The sequence below is a fragment of the Microtus ochrogaster genome, unplaced genomic scaffold (assembly GCF_000317375.1).
Source record: "Microtus ochrogaster isolate Prairie Vole_2 unplaced genomic scaffold, MicOch1.0 UNK1, whole genome shotgun sequence".
NCBI lineage: Eukaryota > Metazoa > Chordata > Mammalia > Rodentia > Cricetidae > Microtus > Microtus ochrogaster.
This window is the reverse complement of record NW_004949099.1, coordinates 37,791,044-37,798,813: the sequence shown is the minus strand read 5'-3', so window position 1 is coordinate 37,798,813 and position 7,770 is coordinate 37,791,044.

The following is a 7,770-nucleotide window of genomic DNA, read 5'->3' as shown; positions in this document are numbered from 1 at the left end:
GTGCCTGCTTGCTTGTGTGTGCAGTGTGTGTGTCTGTGTGCCTGCTTGTGTATGCAGTGTGTGTGTGTCTGTGTGCCTGCTTGCTTGTGTGTGCACTGTGTGTGTGCCTGCTTGTGTGTGCAATGTGTGTATGTGTGCCTGCTTGTGTGTGCAATTACACATGCATGTACACATCAATATGAAGGCCAGAGGTCAACTTTGAGCATCTTTCCTTAGGAGCTGTCCATCTTGCTTTTGTTTTTTATTTTTGTTTTGTTTGTTTGTCCAACACGGTCTCACTTTATAACCTTGGCTGGCTTGAAGTTTGCCATCTAGACCAGGGCGTTCTCAAATTGACAGAGATACAGCTGCTTTGGCTTTCCAAGGACTAGGACTAAAGGCATGTGCCACTATGATGAGTCTTACATTGTTTTCTGAGACCAGGTATTGTACTGAGTCCTAAGCTTGCTTATTGGATTAGGCTTCCTGGCCAGAGCCTAAGGGGCCCTTTATCTCTGTCTCCCTAGTGTTGAGGTTACACGTATGTGTTACTACACTAACTTTTCTTACGTGAGTGAGGGCTCCAAACTCACATCCTTATGCTTGGTTGCAAGCTTTATCTTACTGATAAAGCTTACTTTACTTACTTACTTACTGAGCTGTCTTTCTAGGCCCCTCAGCCACACATTTTTTTTATTGTTTTTATTGAGCTATATATTTTTCTCCACTCCCCATCCACTTCCCTTACGCCCTCTCCCATGGTCCCCATGCTCCCAATTTACTCAAGAGGTCCTGTCTTTTTCTACTTCCCATGTAGATTAGATCCATCTATTTGCCTGCAAAGTTCAAGATGTCATTACTTTTTCTGCTGTGTAATACTCCATTGTGTAAATATACCACATTTTCCTTATCCATTCTTTGGTCAAGGGGCATTTAGGTTGTTTCCAGGTTCTGACTTTGACAAACAATATTGTTATGAACATAGTTGAGCACATGTCTTTGTGGTATAATTGAGCATCCTTAGGGTATATACCCAAAATTGTGTTGCTGGGTCTTGAGGTAGGTACTGATATCCAAAGGGGTTATACCAGCTTGCACTCCCACCAGCAGTGCAGGAGTGTTCCCTTTACTCCATATCCTTTCCAGCATAAGTTGTCATCAGTGTTTTTGATCTTGGTCATTCTTACAGGTGTAAGATAGAAACTCAGAGTTGTTTTAATTTGCATTTCTTTGATGGCTAAGAATGTTGAGCATTTCCTTAAGTATCTTTCACCCATTTTGATTATCTGTTGAGAGTTCTCTGCTTAGGTCTGTACCCTGATGTGGAATTCCACTTTGTATGCTGTGAATATCATTGGTTAATAAAGAAGAAGATGTTTTGGGCCGGTGATAGGACGAAGTAGAGCTAGGTGAGGAAAACTAAATCGAATGCTGGGAGAAATCAGGCAGAATCAGGAAGAAGCCATGTAGCTCTGCCAGAGACAGATGCCAGTTGGAATCTTGCTGGTAAGCCACAGCCACAGCCAAATGGTGACGCACTGATGAATGGAGATGGGCTGGTGTAGGATATAAGAATTCGCCAAAAATATGCTTAAGCTATTGGCCAAACGGTATTGCAAATAATATGATTTCTGTGTGATTATTTTAGAGATTATTTATGCAGGCTCCCATAACAGTATGCCATTTTTTATTGGATTATTTTCTATTTTATTTCCAATTTCTTGAGTTCTTTGTATATTTTGGAGATCAGTCCTCTATCTGATGTGGAGTTGGTAAAGCTCTTTTCCCATTCTGTAGGCTGCTGTTTTGTCTTGTTGGCCATGTCCATTGTTTTATAGAAGCTTCTCAGTTTCAGGAGGTCTCATTTATTAAATGTTTTTCTCAGTGTCTGTGCTACTAGGGTTATATTTAGGAAGTGGTCTCCTGTGTCAATGTGTTCAAGTGAACTTCCCACTTTCTCTTCTGTGAAGTTGGCTTTATGTTGAGGTCTTTGATACATTTGGACTTGAGTTTGGTTTTTTATATTTTTATTTTTGTTGTCTTTTGATTTTTGTTTTTTTCCCAGACAGGGTTTCTCTGTGTTGCTTTGGAGCCAGTCCTGGAACTAGCTCTTGTAGAGCAGGCTGGCCTAGAACTCAGAGATTTACCTACCTCTGCCTCCCGAGTGCTGGAATCTATTTTTATTCTTCTACATGTCGAGATCCAGTTATGTCAGCACCATTTGTTAAATATGCTTTCTTTTTCCACTTGATATTTTTTGCTTTTTTGCCAAAAATCAGGTGTTCACAGATGTGTGTGACCCGCTCAGCAGGTCTTACGTTACTCCAGGGTCTTGAAGAGGCACTATCTGAAAAACATGGGAGGAAAGAGATACGGACGCCAAGCAGTATTCCTTGTCAAGGCATCCTGTTTATTGAAGCAAGTTTCATGTCTTAAAAACTCCTCAGAAAGGAGCTCGGCAGGGGGAACTGAGGAAAGGGAGAAAGGAAGGAGGGGCTCGGTAGCTAGGCAACTAAGTGGGGCAGTTTGGCAGCTAAGTGGGGCAGTTGCAAGGTCAGTGGTTAGAACACTTGCTGTTAGTGATAAGCAGCAAGCCATGAAGACACTCTGTGGTGCTTTCCAGACCTTGAGTCTCCACGGTCAGCACGTAATGTTTGGCTAACTTAAGTTTTCTGTCTCAAAATTTTTACTTCAAGGCCCTGTGAGATGTGAGAAAGAAGAAGTCTGAAATGGCTCCTGACATGTGTGGATTGATATCCAGGTCTTCTATTCAGTTCCATTGGTCCTCCTGTCTGTTCTTATGCCAACACCAGACTGTTCCAATACTGTAGCTCTGTAGTAGAGTTTGAAGTCAGGGATTGTGATGCCTCCAGAAGTTCCTTTATTGTACAGGATTGTTTGGCTATCCTGGGTTTTTTGTTTTTCCATATGAAGTTGAGTACCGTTCTTTCGAGGTCTGTGATAAATTTTGCTGGGATTTTGATGAGCATTGCATTGAATCTGCAGATTGCTTTTGGTAGGATTGCCATTTTTAGTATGTTGGTTCTACCTGCCTAAGAGCATGGGAGATCTTTCCATTTTCTGGTGTCTTCTATTTCTTTCTTCAAAGATTTAAAGTTATTGCCATATGGGTCTTTTACTTGTTTGATTAGAGTTACTTCAAGATATTTTATGTTATTTGTGGCTATCATGATGGGTGTTGTTTCTCTGCTTTTCTCAGCCCATTTATCATCTGTGTACAGGAGGGCTACTGTTTTTTTCAAGTTAATCTTGTATCCTGCTAGATTACTGAAGGTGTTTATGAGTTGTAGAAGTTCCTTGGTAGAATTTTTGGGATTACTTATGTAAACTATCATATCATCAGCAAACAGTGAGAGTTTGACTTCTTTTTCATGTATCCCCTTGCTCTCCTTTTGGTGTCTTCTTGCTCTAGCTAGGACCTCAATAACTATATTGCATAGATATGGAGAGAGTGGACAGCCTTGTTCTGTTTCTGGTTTCAGTGAGATCACTTTGAGTTTCTCTCGATTTAGTTTGATGTTGGCTGTCAGCTTGCTGTATATTGCCTTTATTGTGTTTAGGTTTGTTCCTGTATCCCTGTTCTCTCCAAGGCCTTTTCATGTTGTATTTTGTTGAGGACTTTTTCTGCATCTAAGGAGATGATCATTTGGTGTCCTTTTTTCCCAGTTTGTTTATATGGTGGATTACATTGACAGATTTTCGTATGTTGACCCATCCCTGCATCTCTGGGATGAAGCTGACCTGATCATGGTGGTTCTGATTTCTGATGTGTTCTTGGATTCTGTTTGCCAGTATTTTATTAGTATTTTTGCATCAATGTTCATGAGTGAGATCAGTCTGTAATTCTTTTTCTTAGTAATGTTTTTGTGTGGTTTGGGTATCAGGGTAATTGTAGCCTCAAAAAAAAAAAAAGAGTTTGGCAATGTTTCTTCTGCTTCTATTGTGTGGAACAATTTGAGGAGTATTGGTATTAGTTTTTCTTTGAAAATCTCGTAGAATTCTGTGCTGAGACCATCTGGTCCTGGCCTTTTTTTTGGGGGGGGGGAGACTTTTGATGACTGTTTCTACTTCTTCTGGTTCATCTATATTGGGGTGTTCAAGTTTTGCTGTTGTGGAGCCACTAATTTTTGTTGGTATCATTGTAATGGATTAAGTAAAATGCTGTGAGTAGCTGCCATGGCAGAAACGCTGCAGGTCCCCAAGCCGTGGCAGTGGGCAGTGGGTCCCGAGAGCAGCCAGTCCCCGGCAGAAATGGCGCAATTCCCAAGGGCTGCATTTGGGCTGCATTGGGCCATGAGGGGCAGCAAGTCCCATGAGGAGAGACAGACAGATGGGCATGCCATGAGACCACGCCGTAGGCCGGCAGAGAGCCACACGGCGGGACAAGAGACAGAGACATGGATAGGCATTCCATGCAGAGTGAGGTTGGATATTTATTTAGTGGGTTATGAAAGGAAAGGGGAGAGGGTGTAGGGGGAGAAAGGAGGAAAGCAGAGAGAAAGAGAGAGAGAGACAGAGGGGGAAGGGGAGAAGTGGGGAGAATGGAGATAGGAGACAGAAGCTGCCTCTTAGTGGGAGAGAAAGAAAAGAGAAGGGACTCAGGTTGGAAGCTGAAGATCAAGAAGGAGGGCAGTGGGCGTGGCTTGTCTCTTAAAGGGACAGAGCAGACCATTATAATCATGTTGCTCTTTATGGTGTTGAGTGTGTTCTTACCTTTTCTACCCATCTTTTCCTCTGATTGGTGTAGTTGGGACTGTGTCTTTGATGATCAGTCTTTCAGGTGCCAGTGGATCCAAGGCCCAGATGGGGTCACTGTTCCACCCACCCCGGAGGTCACTCAGTATTCCCGGAGGTCACTTGTCACTCCCAGGGGTTGCTCTGCAATCCCAGAGTCGTCTGGGCCTGCTCCCATGGAGGTTGGTGGCTTGGGCCTGGTCCTGTGGAGGTTCCTGGCTTGGACCTGGTCCCACAGAGGTCTCTGGCTCAGAACTGCTCCTTGGGCAGTTGCTCCCTTGTAAAAGTGGGTCCTCTACCAAGGCTGGGCAACCACAAGCTAGGCCTGTTTTTGTTTTTTGAGACAGGATTTCTATGTGTAGTCCTTGTTGTCCTGGAATTTGCTTTGTAGACCAAGCTGGCCTTGAACTCACAGAGACCCTCCTGCCTCTGCCTCTCAAGTGCTGGGATTAAAGGCAGGCACCATCATCGCCTGGCTCAATTTTTAAAAAACTATCATTCTGCCCCCGTTTCCGTATCTATGCTTGGGGAGTAGTGCCCACGTCCTGCCATTCTTGTTTTTTTTTTTTTTAAAGCTTTGTTTTCTTTTTATGTGCATTGATTTTTTGTCTGCTTGTATGTGTGAAGATGCCAGATCTCTTGGAACTGAAGTTCCAGTTCCAGTTGTGAGCTGCCTTGTGGATCTGGGATTCAAGCCCAGGTCCTCTGGAAGAGTAGTCAGTGCTCTTAACTGCTGAGCCATCTCTCCAGCCCCTCCTGCCATTCTTGTAAGGATTAAATAAACATAGATCAGCTGGGTGATGGTGGCCCATGCCTTTAATCCCAGCACAGAGGCAGAGGCAGGCGGATCTCTGTGAGTTTGGGGCCAGTCTGGTCTACAAGAGCTAGTTCCAGGACAGGCTCCAAAGCTACAGAGAAATCCTGTCTCAAAAAAACCCAAAATAAATAAATAAATAGATAGATAGATAGATAGATAGATAGATAGATAGATAGATAGATAGATAGATAAATAGACATCAATCACACGAAACCTGTGGCTAAGTCAAGTGCTCACCACAAACCTTTCTTCCTCTTTTCTTGTCCTTTCTAGAAGGCCTCTCAGAGGAAACCAGCTTGCCCGTCCTTGACTCCCAGGAGCCCACCTGTCCAACCACTCACAGCCTATACCCCGGAGTCAGCCCACAGTTTGCAAACTGTTGGGTCTAGAGCTAGAGCCAGGCCTGGGAAAGCTTTGCTTTACCCAGTGGCCTTACAGAACATTTCCCTGTGGTCATTAGAATAAGAAGATGTTATAGCTGGTTTCCTTACTCTCCTTCAGAATTTTGACAGAGCTGGCCACTCTGGGCTCACATCCTGTCATTATGATATCAGTTCTACTGCTAAGCAGGCCATGGTGGTGCAAACCTCTAATCCCAGCACTTGGCAGGATGATGGGGAGTTCAAGACCAGCCTGGCCTGGGGAGTGAGTTTCAGGCTGCACACGAGCTTGTCGGAAATAAACTTCTGCTGGTTCAGCTGAACCTCTGAGGGTGGCTTCAGCGCTTCCTAGATGAGGTGGGTACCCCCTGACTTTCCTTCGTTCCCACCCCTCCCTATTACAGCCAGTTCACTTCACTAGCACACCCCTAAAGGAGGTTAGGTGGGAGACCTACTGCAGTAGGCCAACCCTCTTCCGTTCACTCACTCATTCATTTGTCATCGAAGAGCTGGGACCTAGCAAGCCCCCATTCCTGTGTGTGTTATGTGTGTGTGCACGCATGCGTGCACATGTGTAGGAAGTTATGGCGTTTCATGAGGACAGAGTTTAGATGGGGAGTATGAGAAACTTCCAGCGATGGATGGTGGCGTTGATGATATAACTATGTTAGGGAAAAGTTCCACGCTGCCCTAAATTTAACAACAAGGGCCGGGAGATAGAGAAGAGCAGCAAGGGAAGTCATTCAGCTAGCAACACCAACACCACAAAAATATCCTGCAACTCTGAATGTATATATCAAAGGTTTGATATATACAAACAGCAGGTGGCTGACTGCCAAGAGTCGTTATACTTTAAATGCTCACATTTTCCTTCCTCTGCTTATAAAAATGCTTGCCAGGCTGTGGTGCCCGTACTCGGGGGGTAGAGGCAGGCAGATCTCTGTGAGTTCGAGGACAGCCTAGCCTACAGAGCTAGTTCTGGGCCAGCCAGAGAGACCCTGTTTAAAAATAATAATAAAAAAACAAAACAAAAAAACCTGCTCTTGGACAAGAAAGTTAAAGAAGGTGTGTGTGTGTGTGTGTGTGTGTGTGTGTGTGTGTGTGTGTGTACAGACTACAGTGATTGAGTGGAACCCCGTTATTTTGTATATTAAAATTGGGGGTGTGTACATATGTGTGCACACACACTGGTGTGCACACAGGTCAGATAGGCAATGTCAGATGTTTCCTGTGGCATTCCACTTAGGTTTTTGAGACAAGTTCTCCCAATGAACCTAAAACAGGCCATTTCAGTTAGGTTGGTTGCCAATGAGCTGTGGGGAGTGATCTCTGCCCCCAGCACTGGGGTTAGGGGTGCATACATACAGCTGTGTGAGTGTTGGGGATTTGCACCGAGTCATTTTTCTTTCCTTCAAGAGCACTTATCCACTGGACCATCTCCCAGCCCTAAAGCTTTTTCTTTCTCCCTCTTTTCCTTCCTTCCTTCCTTCCTTCCTTCCTTCCTTCCTTCCTTCCTTCCTTCCTTTCTTTCTTTCTTCCTTCCTTCCTTCCTCCCTCCCTCCCTCCCTCCCTCTCTCTCTCTCTCTTTCTCTCTCTCTCTCTCTCTCTCTCTCTCTCTCTCTCTCCTCCTCCTCTTCTTCCTCCTCCTTTTCTTCAGAGTATGATCTGTACCTGTTCTAGCACTTGACAAATAGAGGCAGGAAAATTGCCATAATTTGAGATAATCCTGATCTACATAATGAATTCCAGGCCAACCAGAGCACTGACTGTTCTTTCTGAGGACCCTGGGTTTGATGTCCAGCACCCAAAAAGCAGCTCCTGTTCCAGAGGCTCTGATGC